Source organism: Vulpes lagopus, chromosome 8 (assembly GCF_018345385.1).
Source record: "Vulpes lagopus strain Blue_001 chromosome 8, ASM1834538v1, whole genome shotgun sequence".
Taxonomy (NCBI): Eukaryota; Metazoa; Chordata; class Mammalia; order Carnivora; family Canidae; genus Vulpes; species Vulpes lagopus.
Window position 1 is genome coordinate 20383507 of NC_054831.1, and position 15938 is coordinate 20399444.

Genomic DNA, 15938 nt, shown 5'->3' on the forward strand with positions numbered 1-15938 from the left:
CCAATAAGGCCATAAGAAGGTACTGCAAACCGAGTGGCTGAACAACAGATGTTTATTTTTTTATTTTATTAGTTTCAGGTAGAGTTTAGTGCTGCATCAGTTGCATTTAACACCCAGTGCTCACTACATCACGTACCCTCCTTAATGCCCATCACCCAGTTACCCCATCCCCTCCCCATCCCCTCCAGCAATCCTCAGTTTGTTTCCTAGAGTTAAGAGTCTCTTATGGTTTGGCTCCCTCTCAATTTTCATCTTATTTTATTTTTTCTTCCCTTCCCCCATGTTCATCTGTTTTGTTTTTTAAAATTCTACATATGAGTGAAATCATAAAACAATAGATGTGTATTGTATCCCAGTTTGAGAGGATGGAAATCTGAGATCAGGGTGTCTGCAGGGTTGGCACCTTCTGGGGGCCGTAAGGAAGAGGCTGCTTCATGCCTCTCCCCTAGCTTCTGGTAGTTCCCGACAATCCTTGATGTTTTTTTGACTTACAGGTGGATCTTTCCAGTCTCTGCCTCTGTGTCTCCCCATATGTCTGTTATTAGGATACCAGTCATATTGGATTAAGGGTTCATCCTGCTCCAGTATGACCTCTTCTTAACTAATTCTATCTGCAATGATCCTATTTCCAAATAAGGTCACTTCCTGAGATACTGGAGGTTCAGATTTCAACATATGAGTCTTGGCTGGGGGAGGGGGGGACTTGATTCAACCATAACACCCACCTTTCCTCTTCCTGGTTCATTGGGGGTTCTAACTGAAGCAAGCATGTACCCAGCAGTCAGCAGGAAATGTAGGTGGGGACTCAGGCTCAATGAGTTGGGAAAAGCAGGAGATGAAGAGAACTGTTGCCTATCTTTGATAATTCAAATGCATCCTTTCCCAAAGAAGCTCGGACGGATTGGCTTTGAACATTTGAATTATTAGACTTCCTTATAATTAATATTGACCTTGTATATGATTAATGCTGTTGTACTTCAGGAGTACCTGGCTGGCTCAGTCAATAGAACATAGGGCTCTTGATCTCCGGGTTGTGAGTTCAAGCCCCACGTCAGGCTTAGAGTTTACTTAATAAAAAATAAAAACAAAAATCAATAATGCTGCACTTTAGCACTTCTCTGTGGGACTCGCCTCATCCCCAGTGTCTTCAGATACAGAGTTTGCTGCTGCCTTATGAGAGAAAGTCATTTCCTGTAACCCACGGCCCCCTCATTCCCAAATTATAAAGGTTCTTAGTGGCAGGCAACGGAACCCATAACTGGATAACTTAAGAAAGAAATTGAGGGACACCTGGGTGGCTCAGCGGTTGGGCGTCTGCCTTCAGCTCCGGGCATGATCCTGGAGTACAGAGATCAAGTCCCACATCAGACTCCCTTGATGGAGCCTGCTTCTCCCTCGGCCTATGTCTCTGCCTCTCTTTCTGTGTGTGTCTCTCATGAATGTATAAATAAAATCTTAAAAAAAGAAAGAAAGAAAGAAAGAAAGAAAGAAAGAAAGAAAGAAAGAAAGAAAAGAAAAGAAAAGAAAAAAAGAAAAGAAAAGAAAGAAAGAAAGAAAGAAAGAAAGAAAGAAAGAAAGAAAAGAAAAGAAAGAAAGAAATTGAGTGGAGGCATTTCCTCCCTTGCCTCTGACACTGTATGGACACACTTGTTTTCCAGATGCTGGGGAGTGCCTGAGCCCAAGAGGGTAAGCACATCTGAAGCTACAGAGAGCTACAACCAGATAGAGTTTCCAGGGGCAGTTGTGGAAACGCCTGGTGTCCGGGCTGGAGAGGCCCAGTGGGGCGCCTGAGCCCAGGGGCAGGGAGGGGGAGGCCTTCCTCTTCTCTGCTGCTTGCTTCTCCTTCCCCAGGAGCCCACCAGCTCTCCAAAGCTGCAGACTGTGTCTGACTTTCTCAGCATCCCTGACAGAGACTGGGCCCAGGCTGCTCACAGAGCAGAAGCCCTGGGAACGCTTTCTGATCCATCTCAGGTGGCTTCCCACCGCTTCCTCGCCCTGTCCTGCGCCTCCCCAGCCGGGTCCCTAAGCGCTGCGGTGTGAAGGCTCCGTTAGAGCAGCCCATACCTTCAGCCCTGGGGCTCCCTTTCAGGGCGAGTTCCTGACACTTGAGTGCTTTCTTCCCCAACCCCCTCTCCAATCATTCATTGTTCTGGTTGCAAATGAAGAGGCAAAGCCGGCAGGCAGCGCTTAGGGAAGGCGGCTGGGCCCCGCTCTTGACACCTCCCTCGCAGAAAAGCATTTGACAACCGGTTCCCATGGCAACGGGCTTTCTTTGAAATAATTTCTTGTTCGGAGTGCCAGGCCCCCGCCTTTCTCTTCTTGAGCGAAATGGCCAGCATTGGAAATGAGATGGGATGAGACAAGGAGGGAGCGCCCAGACAGGCGGAGCCAGCAGGCCGCAGGGGGCTCTCCTGGCCCTGGACGCACATCTATCTCCGGGGGCCTCCTGAGGGCCACGCTGGTGTCACCAAAGGGTTAAAAGACGAGGTCTGTAAAAAAGCTGACAGTGGCATCAACAGGCGCTATTTAGAGCAGCATAGTAGCAGCAAGAGCTCTCTAATTTTGGAAGAGGGCCACGTTCCCGCACATTCTGAGCATCAGCTCCGGCCCTGGAACCGGCTGCCTTCCCCCTTTTTGGTTCTTTGTCAATCTTGACACATGGGCAGTGCTTTTCCCTCAGAGAAGAGCTGCCCCTGGCCCCTGCCCCCTATCTTTGTCTCCACAGTGGGGAGCAGTGACAGACCCAAACATGACTCCTGTTACATGTGGAGGTGCCTCTCACCTCCAATCTTAGGTCAAAGCCCAGGACCTTCAGATTGTGACCTGGGGAGACAGGGCCTTTCAAGAAGTCCAAACAAAGCTATCTGGCTGGGCCCGAATCCCATCTGAGTGATGTCTTCATAAGAATAGGAAATTTGAACACAAAGAAGAGACACGAGTTGTGTGCAAGCACATAGCAAAGGCCGTGTGAGGACACCAAGAGAAGACAGCCATCAGCAAGCCAAGGAGGGAGGCCTCAGGAGAAAACAAACCTGCCAGCATGTGGATCTCGGACTTCTAGCCTCCAGGCTATAAGAAATAGATGGTTAAGGCGCCCAGTCGGTGGTACTTTGTTATGGTGGCCCAAGCACATGCATGACTTCCCCCTGGGTTGCAGACTTAGGAAAGTCAACCTCAAATCATTCTGCTTTACAGTCCAGTTCAGAGAGGGATGGGGACCACCAGGTGCACCAGCACGTTCACTGCCTTCACTGTAGGACATGATACACTTGTGTTTTGACATGGCTAAAGGTCTTTCTTCTCCCTGGAGGCAGCATCCTGTGACGTTGCTGATGAAGGCCGAGCCATCCACCATTCACAGCAAAAGGAGGCAAAAAGGCAGGTCTGAGGGACTCAGCTTAGGGAGGCCTGGACCACATAAGTGGTTGTATCCTTAGTTCTTCCACATACCCACCTCTCCCATATATTTAATGTATGTGAAACCCCATGATGGGGTTCCTGAAGGCTGGGATGCTATCTTTTTCCCCTTTGTACCCTGGCCACTGGCACTGTACTTAGCATGAAGATACTGAGTAAGTGGTTCTGAATACATGAGTGAATCTTCTTCTGGCCAAGAGAAAGAAAATTGGTGGTATTGGGGCACCTGGGTGGCTCAGTGGTTGAGTGTCTGCCTTCAGTTCAGAGTGTGATCCTGGGGTCCTGAGATTGAATCCCATATCAGTTTCCCTGAAGGGAGCCTGCTTCTACTTCTGTCTCTGCCTCTCTTTGTGTGTCTTTCATGAATAAATAAATAAAATCATTTACAAAGAAAAGAAAAGAAAATTGATGATCTTTTGTTCCTAATCTTTTGTGGTTTTTTTTGTTTTGTTTGTTTTTTGTTTTTATAAGAGAAGAGAAAGGCTTAGGGAAGTGTAGTGGCTTGCCTAAGGCACCAAGAGGCAGAACCAGCACTAAAACTAAGATCTCCTGGATCTCAGCTCAGGAATCTTTCTGCTCTGCCATTTAGTAAGCCTAATGCACGGCTCACTGTGTGTACACCCGCTTCAGGAGGACAAGAACAACACCTATATTTTCAGTCAAGGATTGTCTCAGGAACAGCAAATGAGTGTGAACATATTTGTTGTATCTCAAAGGACCTGCTATTACTCTGTGTACTTACTAGGAGTTCCCAGTTCCATCTTTCCATTCCCTTCATTCAAACTCTTACTGACCACCAATGTCCATAGTTGCAAGCGAAGAGATTGCATATAGTAAGCTCTCAGTACACTTAAGAAATGAATCAGTGGAGAAATGAAAGCAGAAATAATTCTTGGGGCACCTGGGTGGCTCAGTGGTTTAGCATTTTCCTTCAGCTCAGGTCATGATCCTGGGGTATGCTAAGATTGAGTCCCTGCATCGGGCTCCCCGCGGGGAGCCTGCTTCTCTTTCAGCCAATGTCTCTGCCTCGCTCTCTCTCTATGTCTCTCATGAATAAATAAGTAAAATCTTTTTTTTTTTTTAAAGAAAGAATTCTTCATTCCCCACCTCCCCACCCAGCATTCACGGTTCTCCAGAACCTGCTCTCTAATTTCTAGTCTTCACAGATAGAATCTTTGCTGTAGCTGGCTCAGTTTCCTCTCTAGTCTCAGAAAAATGCATCAGTGGTAACTGCTCTGCTTGTTCTACCAGATTTGGATCACCCTTCTCTTCCTTGGTTGTCCATCCTGAAGAGGCTCACATCTTCAAGTTTCCTGCTGTAAATATCAATAAACTGGATAAAATATATTTTAAAAAATGTGTTTTCAGACATTAGATTGTAGGCAGTGCAGGATTCTGATTCCTGATAGATAGGAGACAAATGAGATGAGCCCTAGGATTGCCCTGGCTTTCTTCCCAGAGACACTTTCTTGATGAAGGACAAGGAAGGGTAGTCAAGCAGAGACGGCAGTCTCATTGACTTGAAGGAGGCCAAGGTATTGGAATTTGTCAGGCAGAGTATTAGAAGGGAGCTGTGTGGAGAAACAGCTCCAGATATAAGCATAGTATCCTCTTGAATCTTTGGCTAAATAGTTATGTTTCCACATGACCAGACAAAGAAAGCTGCAGTTCCTAAAACTAAACATTCCTAGAGCTCACACAGGGCTTGGAGTTAAGTTATGACTAACTGAAAAAGAGAAATCTCTTTGAGCACCTGGATCATTCAGTAGATTGCAGAGGATCATGTATTTCCTTCTAGGTTTAAATTAACCCTAGTTGACTCCCTTTAATAAAGTTTAAAAACAAGCCTCAAAAGGTTAAAGCTGTTTCACAAAGAATTTATCTATCTGCCAGAACTAACTTCAACACCCTTTAAAGGAAGTGAACAAAATCCAGACATTCAACAACCTAACATTTACAATGACCAGTGTATTGTCAGGGTTAAATAGTCCAGAGAAAAAGACTGAGTAGGAGACTATTATATATCTATCATCTATCTATCTAATTGACTGATGAATAATATGAGTTTGAACTACATGGGTCCATTTATACACAGATTTCTTAAAAAAATAAATACAGTACACTATTATAAGTATATTTTCTCTTCCTTATAATGTTCTCTTTTTTTAAAAAAAAGATTTTATTTATTTATTCATGAGAGACACAGGGACAGAGAGAGAGGCAGAGACACAAGCAGAGAGAGAAGCAGGCTCCATGCAGGGAGCCCAGCATGGGACTCGATCCCAGACCCTGGGTCACACCCTGAGCTGAAGGCAAACGCTCAACCTGTGAGTGACCTGGGCTTCCCCAAAATATGTGTTTATCAACTGTTTATGTTACCAGTAAGGCTTCCAGTCAACAATTGGCAACAATTGGCTATTAGTAGTTAAGTTTTGAAGAAGTCAAAAGTTTTATACAGACTTTTGGCCATGCAGGGAGTTGGCATCCCTAACCCCTGCATTGCTCAAGGGTCAGTGTGCAAGAAATATGTATGTGTGCCTTTCAGCTGGAACCACCATCTTCCAGCAATTTACCAAAATGACCAACACAAAGGGAAAGAAGAGAGGCAGCCACCATATGTTCTCTAAGCCTTTTAGAAAACATGGAGTTTTTCCTTTGGCCACATACATGCAAATCTACAAGAAAGGTGATATTGTAGATGTTAAGGAAATGGGCACTGTTCAAAAAGGAATACCCCACAAGTGTTACCAGGGCAAAACTGGAAGAGTCTACAATGTTACCCAGCATGCTGTTGGCATTGTTGTAAACAAACAAGGGCAAGATTCTTCCCAAGAGACTAATGTGCATATTGAGCATATTAAGCCCTCAAAGAGCCAAGATGGCTTCCTGAAGTGTGTGAGGTGAAATCATTAGAAAAAAAGAAGAAAGCCAAAGAGAAAGATATTTGGGTTCAATTGAATCACCAGCTGGCTCCACCCAGAGAAGTGCACTTTGTGAGAACCTGAGAAAGGAGCCTGCACTGCTGGAACCCAATCTTTATGAATTTGTAGCATGATAGGTGTAAAAATAAAAACAAACAAATAAAAACTCTCAAGACTGTAATAATAATAATAATAATAAAGAAGTTGTGTGTGTGTGTGTGTGTGTGTGTGTGTGTGTGTGTATTCATTAGAAGAGGGCTTACATAATTATGGGAACTGGCTAAGCAAGCTTAATGTCCATTGTGCAGACAGTCAGGAAGGAGAGATCACAGCAGGCTAGAAGCAAGAGAAGAAAGAACAAAGAAGAATAATTTCAGATCCAGCTGTTGTTTGGAGCCTCTGAGGTCAGGGACGTCTGAGCCCTCTTTTAAAGGCTTCCAAATGATAAAGTCAGGCCAACTAGTAATAATCTTCTTTTTATTAACTTAAAGACAACTGAATAGAGACTTGAATTACATCTGTAAATTTCTTTTCAAAACAGCACCTAGATTTGTGTTGGATTGAATAATTTGGAAAAGGTGTTTGTGTCTTACAAAATCACCACTACTTTCCTTCTATACTCCAACTTCCATGAGACAAATGCCCTGCACCCTATCCTAATTGGAAACATACTAGAAAAACAATTCTGGGGAGTGTAGTTCAGCCTAGCCAACCTGACATATCACAAAGCCACCTCATTCAGCAACACCCATTAAAAAAACTTAGACATTCAATGAAGCAGGAAAATGGGGCCCATAACCAGGAAAAAATATATTACAAACCTAGATATGATAGAAATTATGGAATTAATAGAAAAGGACTTTTAAAAATCCATAATAAACATACTTTAGAATTTAAAGAAGGCTGACTCAGTTGGTAGAGCATGTGACTCTTCATCTCAGGGTCATGAGTTCAAACCCCATGTTGCATGTAGAGATTACTTAAAAAAAAGAGATAGATACATAAAACTACTTTATTTTAAAAAGATTCATAAACTTCTTAAAGTTTTAAAGGAAAAACTGAAGTTAATAAAATAAATAGAAGACATAAAAGGAACCAAATTAAACATTTAGAGCTGAAAATAAAATATCTAACATGAAAGATTCACCAAATGGGCTTCTCTATAGATCAGAGACCACAGAAGAAAAAAATTAATAAACTTGTAGACATAGTAACAGAAACTCTCAAAGTCGAAGCACAGAAAGAAAAAAACAGCTGAACAAAAGGAACAGAGTCTCAATGACTGCAAGTACAGTATCAAGTGGTCTAACATATGAGCAACTGGAATTCCAAAAAGAGAGTGGAATCAGAAAATAGTTTGAAAAAATAGTCAAAAATTTTCCAAATTTGATGAAAAATATAATCCTTAATATTCAAGAAGCTCAACAAATGCCAAGCAGAATAAATACCACATCAAAGCACAGTGTAATCTAACTGATGAAAAACAGTGAGAAAGAGAAAATTTTAAAGAAACTAGAGGAAAAAAATGTATTATATACAGGAGAACAAAATGAGATCTACCACAGTATTTTTGTCAAGAACAGTGCAAGCCAGAAGATAAGAAATGGCTTTTAGTGTGCTACAATAAAAAAATTACCCACCTTGAATTCTATATCTAGTAAAAATATTCTTTAAAAGTATAGATAAAATACATTTTCATATAAACAAGCTAAGATAATTCATTGCCAATAGACTAGCACTAAAGAAACTGTTGTGTCCTCAAGCTGAAAGGAAAGGCTATTAGATGGAAACTCAACTATACACAAAAAAATGAGGACTGCTAAAAATATTAAAACTAAAAGACATTTGTTCTAATTTTTAAATCTACATAAAAGAAAATTGAACCCAGAAGACCTTTGTTTTCAACGAAGATGGATTAACAGGGGATTGGATTTACTTTTTCTTTTGGTCTGAAAGACCCAGAAAAAAAAAAATGAAATAACAATTCATAAGATATTGACTACCAGGTATCCAAGGCCAGTGATCCCTGAGAATCAGGAAACAAATGAAGCGATCCCCATAATTGCTCCAGCTTGCTGCCTGAAGAGAAATTCAGCTGCAGTTTAGGGAGAAGGAACCCACGTAGAGCTTGGTGGGTTGGGTTCCCTGAGTTAAATACATGGAGCTGGGACCACAGAGAGAATTCATAAAATTCATAAGCTGGGGTATTGGGGCTAAGAAAGCTTTCACACAGGGTGAATTCCAGAGATCTGCAGAAGGTCCCCCCAAGGATCCAGCTAAATATCAATTAGTACATGTGTGTGAAGAAACTATCTAATGCTGAGAAAAGGATTACAGAGAACAGTCATAGTCCTCCTACCAGGTCCAGGAATAGTGCCTGCTTCCACAAGCCAGAGTAGAAAGTCTCTTAACTCATGGGGACTTAGGTAGAGTACTTCTAAAGGTTTTGCCTTTAGAAGGCAAATTTGATGAAATTTGCCTTTAGAAGGCAAATTTGATGTATTGGGTTAAATTAGATTAAACTCTATTCTTCTGGTGTTGCCTAACAATGTTTAAAAGCAAAGATCAAAAGGATAAAGCTGCTACCAGGTAACTTGTCCATATCCCAGAACAAAGCTCAATACTATTTGTAATATTAAAAAATTATTCACCAGGGAAAACTCAGAATGTTTGTCAAAAACCATCAGGCATACACAGATTTAGAAGTATTTGACTTACAACGAGAAGAAAATAAATTGAAACTAACCTAGAAATGACTCAGAAGATAGAATTAGTAGAAGAGATCATTAAAGCAATTACTAGGACTGTTTTCCATATGTTTAGGAAGCTACAAGAAAGATTAAAAATGGGATCCCTGGGTGGCGCAGCGGTTTGGCGCCTGCCTTTGGCCCGGGGCGCGATCCTGGAGACCCGGATCGAATCCCACGTCGGGCTCCCGGTGCATGGAGCCTGCTTCTCCCTCTGCCTGTGTCTCTGCCTCTCTCTCTCTCTCTCTGACTATCATAAATAAATAAAAATTGAAAAAAAAAAAGAAAGATTAAAAATAACAAGTGGAGATATGGAAGATATAAAAAAGGCCCAAATTAAATTTTTAGAGATGGAAAACTAGAAATAAGCTGAAATAAAAAAATACACTGAGATCAGTATAAGATTAGCTATTGCAGAAGAAAAAATTAATGAACTAGGAGACACAGCAATAGAAACAAACCAAAAAGGAACCAAAGAGTAAAAAGGTCACAAAAAGGCAACCTGGGTGGCTCAGCGGTTTGGCGCTGCTTGTGGCCCAGGGCCTGATCCTGGAGACCTGGGATTGAGTCCCGCGTCGGGCTCCCTGCATGGAGCCTGCTTCTCCCTCTGCCTGTGTCTCTGCCTCTCTCTGTGTGTGTCTCTCATGAATAAATCGATTAAAAAAATTTTTTTAAAAAGGTCACACACACAAAAGCAACAATGAGTTGGGGCATAGTTTTATGTGGCCTAAACTACATACAATTGGAATCACCAAAGGAAAGAAGAAACAGACAAAATACTTGAGGAAGTGATGGTCAAAAATTTCCAGGGGTGCCTGGGTGGCTCAATCAGTTAGGCATTTGCCTTCAGCTTGGATCATGGTCCCAGGGTCTTGGGATTGAGCCTTGCATCTGGCTCTTTGCTTGGCAGGGAGCCTGCTTCTCTCTCCCTCTGCCTGCTGCTCCCCCTGCTCTCTCTCTTTCTTTCTCTCTCATAAAATAGATAAAAATCTTTAAAAAATGTTTTCCCAAATGTAATGAAAGTTATTATATGCTTATAAATAGATCAAAGACATTTAATGGACTGCAAGCACAAGAAATATGAAGAATCTGGGGTGCCTGCTGGCTCAGTGGGTTGATGTCTGCCTTCTGCTCCCGTCATGATCCCAGAGTCCTGGGATCCATCCCTGCATTGGGCCCTCTGCTCAGCAGGGAGCCTGCTTCTCCCTCTCCCTCTGCCTGCAGCTTTGCCGGCTTGTGCTCTCTCTCTCTCTCTCTGTCAGATAAATAAATACAATCGTTTTTTTTTTTTAAAAGAAGAATCTACATGAAGGCATATAATAAAATTGCTTAATACCAGAGATAAAGATAAAAATCTCAAAAGTAGTCACAGGTAAAAGAAACATTACCACATGTGAAATGATGTAACATCAACTGAAGTTAGGTTGTTGTAAGTTGAAGATGGATATGATAGACCCTAAAACAACCACTAAAAGAATGCAAAAAAATAGTTTTATTTAATAATAAGCCAACAAAGGAAATAAAATGAATCATTAAAAAAAATACTCAATCCAAGAGGGTAGGAAAAGAGGGAAAAGGGAACAGAAAATATTTGGTCAAATAAACACCATACACCAATACCAACAATCACATTAAATGCAGATCATTTAAATGGCTAAAGAAAAGCTGAGATTGTTTGATTAAGATCCAGCTACATGAGGGCAGCCCGGGTGGCTCAGCAGTTTAGTGCTGCCTTCAGCCCAGGGTGTGATCCTGAAGACCTGGGATCGAGTCCCATGTCGGGCTCCCTGCATGGAGCCTGCTTCTCCCTCTGCCTGTTTCTGCCTCTCTGTCACTGTTTCTCTCATGAATAAATAAACTCTTTTTTTTTTTTTAAAAAAAGAAGATCCAGCTACATGATACATTGCAAGTAACATACATTAAATTAAAAGGATGCAATAGGTCATAAGTGAAAGGATAGGAAAAGATCTACTGTGCTAGCACTAATCAAAGAAGGCTGGAGACAAAGTAGATTTCACAGCAATGAATACTACCAGAAATAATTACAGTAGTTTCAAAATGATAAAGGGCTCAATTAATCAAGAAGACAACAATCCTATTTTTTATAAACCTCCTAGCAGGGCAGCAAAATGGATGGAGCAAAACTGATAGAATTGCAAAGAGAAATAGACATATTCATAGCTTGGTCAAAGTTTTAAAACTTTTTAAAAAATTCACTTAAAAAGTAAACAAGTTCAGCAAGGCTAGAGACAACTTGAACAATATTATCAACTTTTTGACTTAATTGACATTTATAGAACACTCCACTTAAAGAGTGCCGAATTCATGTTACTTTTAACTGAATATGAAACATTTACATATTATTAGACATAAACTAATGCCAATAAATCTGGAAAGAGTTTACCAGCATTTTTATTTATTTAAGTTTTTTAAGTAATCTCTACACCCAAAGTGGGGCTTGAACTCATGGTCCTGAGATCAAGAATCAGATGCTCTACTGACTGAGCCAGCCAGGTGCCCTTGAAAAGACTCTAAATAACCATAAAGGAATTAAATCATAAATATTTGTAAATAAATAATATTTGTAAATATTCGTAAATATTTGTAAATAAAATAATACACTTCTAAAAAGCCCATGAGTCAAAGAAAAAGTAAAAAAGGAAATGAAAAGTATTTTGAACTGAATGAAATTCAAAATACATCACATCAAAATTTGTGAGATGCAGCACAAGCAGCAAAATTTAGTCCTGAAAGGAAAATTTATAGCACTTATATTATAAAAGAATGCAAGTTTCAAATCAATGATCTTAGCTTCCACCTCAAAAAAAAAAAAAACTAGCAAAAGAAAAATAAATAAAATCCATGTGAGCAGAAAAGAAAGTGAAGAATTTAGTAAAATCAGAACAGAAATAAGTGAAAGACGAAGTGGAAAAACATTAGAGAAAATAAATATATAATTTAAAGTTGCTTCTTTGGGAACAGCAATAAAATTGATAAACCTCTTGCTAAACTGATCAGGAAGAGAGAAGACACAATTAACCAATGAGAGAAGAATACGAGGTGATTTCACAGATACTAAAAGGACAGTAAGGATATTTTGAAAGATCTATGACAATATATTTGACAACTAAGATAAATGTTAAAAAAATTCTTGAAAGAGATAAAACCTGAAACTTCCACAAGAAGGTATAGATAATCTATGTAGACCTACATATATTAAAGGAATTAAATTTGTAGTTAAAATCTTTCCTACATGTTTCCATAAAGAACGCTCCAGTCCAAGAAGATTTAACTGGTGAATTCTACCAAACATTTAAGAAAGATATAATGCCAATTCTAACCAACTTCTTCCAAAAAACTCAAAAAGAGGGACTATACGGTCAGCATTGTTGTCATTTTTGAAACTAGACAAAGAAATTACAAATAGGTGAGGAAATTCTTAAAATTTTAGCTAATCCAATTCAGCAATTTGTAAGATATCTAGTGCATTATAACCAAGTGAGATTTTTTTTTCCAAGTGAGATTTTTTAATTACTTATTATTTTTTATTTTTAAAAAAGCTTTATTTATTCATGAGAGACACAGAAAGAGAGGCAGAGACATAGACAGAGGGAGAGGCAGGCTCCCCGCAGGGAGCCCGATGCGGGACTTGATGCTGGGACCAGGATCATGCCTTGAATCAAAGGCAGATGCTCAACTGCTGAGCCACCGAGGTGTCCCCAAGTGAGATTTTCTTAAATAAATATTTTATTTATTTATTTATTTATTTATTTATTTATTTATTTATTTATTTAATAGAAGTGGAGAGAGAGCATAAGCAAGGGGGAGTGGCAGGCAGAGGGAGAGGAAGATCACGACCTGAGTTGAAGGCAGATGCTTAGCCGACTGAGCCACCCAGGGGCCCTAACCACGTGAGATTTATTCCAGGAATGCACGGTTGGTTTAAAATTTGCAAATCACTGAAGGTAACTCCCTACATAAACAGACTAAAAAAGAAAACCATATGATTATCTGAATAGATGCAATGACAAAATCCAACATTCATTAGTGTTAAAAACATCCTCAAAGTGAGAGTGTATGGAATTAGTTTTCTGTTGATGTGTAGCAAATTATCACAAACTAGAGACTTAAAATGCCACCCACTTATTACCCAACACTCCATAGATCAGAAATCAGAGTGGGCCAGCATAGATTCTCTGCTGAGAATCTCACATTCACAGTATTGGCTGGGCTGGGTTCTCATCTGGAGGCTCTGAGGAAGAATCTACTTTCAAGCTCATTCAGGTTGTTGGCAGACCCCAGTTGTAGGTTTTAGGTTTTAGGTATGAGATCTATGTTTTATAGCTGACTGATAGGTAGCTAGGGCCTGCCATCACCTCCCTGAGGTCCACGTTTCTTCTCAATGGCCCCTCCATCTTCAAGGCAGCAATCATTTGTCAAGTTCCCACTCATACTTTGAATCTGACTTCTCTTTTTATCAACCATAGAAAGGTCCCTAACCTTTTGAAAAGACTTTTTATTTTTTTTAGAATAGTTTTGGATTCATAGCAAAATTAAGGAGAGGTTACAGGGATTTCCCATAAACCTTCTGCCACACTCATACAAAACCTCTCCCATTATCAGAGCCCCTCCTGTCAATAGCCTCTATCATTATCAACATTCCCTACATTTGTGGCAATTGATGGATCATTACTGACACATCATTAGCCCATTGTTTACCTTATACTCACTCATGGTGTTATACATTCCATGGGTTTGAACAAATGTATAATGATATGTATCCACCATTATAATATCATACAGAGTATTTTCACGGTCCAAAAATGTCCTTTGTGTTCTGCCTGTTTATCCCTCCCCTTCACCCTAACCCCAGGCAAACATTGCTTTCTTCTTTTTTTTTTTTTTAAGTTGTTTCCATAGTTTTATATCCAAGAATGTCATGTTGGAATCATACAGTAAGTAGTCTTTTTAAACTGGCTTCTTTCACTTAGTAATATGCATTCAATCTTCCTCCATGTCCTTTACAGGGTTTGGAGAGCTTATTTGTCTTTTTGGCACTGAATAATAGTCCATTGTCTGGATGTGCCACAGTTTATTTACTCATTCACCTACATAAAGATATCTTGGTAGCTTCCAAATTTGGACAATTATGAATAAAGCTGTTATAAACATCCGTGAGCAGGTTTTTGTATGGACATAAGTTGTCAACTCCTCCAGAGAGTTTGATTGCTGGTGAGTATGTTTAGCTTTGTAAGAAACTGCTAAACTGTCTTCCAAAGTGACTGCACTCATTTTGCATTCCCCCCAGCAATAAATGAGAGTTTCTGTTGCTCCACATCCTCTTCAGCATTTGGCATTGTTAGTACTCTGGATTTTGGCCATTTTGATGGGTGTGTAATGGTATCTTGTCACTTTAATTTTCATTTCCTTGATGACATTATGGGGAACATCTTTTTACATGCTTGTCATCCATATATCTTCTTTGGTAAAGTGTCTTTTAAGGTCCTTATTCCATAAAGGTCTCTGGGATCCCTGGGTGGCGCAGTGGTTTGGCGCTTGCCTTTGGCCCGGGGCGCGGTCCTGGAGACCCGGGATCGAATCCCACATCAGGCTCCCGGTGCATGGAGCCTGCTTCTCCCTCTGCCTGTGTCTCTGCCTCTCTCTCTCTCTCTCTCTCTCTGTGACTATCATAAATAAATAAAAATTAAAAAAAAAAATCTCATAAAGGTCTCTAATTTTAGGGGCTCCTGTGATTAGATAAGGCCCACAGATAATCTCCCTCTTAAGGTCAATTGCGCCATATAGCATAACATAATTTCTGGAGTGAGATTTCATTATAATCACAGGTGCCAGGGCATGGGATTAATGAAGAATACCCAAATAAGAACAAACAAAAGCCATTTACTTAGCACTTGCAGGATCAGATACTATCATTTGCATTTAGCAGACATTCAAAGTCAGGCTGGGGAAGTGGAAGGCTTTATAGTGGAAAAAGAGAAGGCTTAAGGTATGCTCTGATTGGAGACTTCTGGTGGAGGAAACCTGGAAGTAGGCCAAATAGAAGCACAACATTCTATGTGGCTTCTGAGGGGAGCATATTTGGCTTATTGTTTTTAAGTTGGAAGTGGGAAATAATTAGGGAAGCTGCAGTTACTGACCAAGCGCTGACTATTTTGGGCTAGTTGCTGCAGAAGTTATGGGTCAGAGTTCTACTTTTATACATGGTCTGGGTGTTGTTTATTCAGTTTTTCAAAGGATTAGGAGGAACGTCTTTGGGGAGCCATTTTAGAAATTCTTCCTACTACAAGTATCTATGAAAAACCTAGCTAACATCAAACTTAATGGTTGAAAAAAATGGAATGCTTTCCCCTTAAGGTCAGGAACAAGACAAGAATTTTTGTTATCACTACTATTCATTATGGTACTGTAGGTTCTAGCCAGTGCAAGACAAGAAAAAGAAATGATACCCAGATTGAAAAGAAGTCTTTAAGATGACATGATTTTTTCTGTAAAAAGTCCCATAGGAGCAGGCCAGGTGGCTCAGCGGTTTAGCGCCGCCTTCAGTCCAGGGCCTGATCCTGGACACCCAGGATCTAATCCCACCTCGGGCTCCCTGCATGGAGCTTGCTTCTCCTTCTGCCTGTGTCTCTGCCTCTCTCTCTCTCTCTCTCTCTGTCTCTCATGTATAAATAAATAAAGACTTAAAAAAAAAAGTCCCATGAAATCTTTAAGAAAGTGACTACAGGGTGCCTCGGTGACTCAGTCCGTTAAATATCAGGTCATGGTCTCCGGGTCCTGGGACTGAGCCCCATGTTGGGCTCCCTTTTCAGCGGGAAGTCTGCTTCTTCCTTTC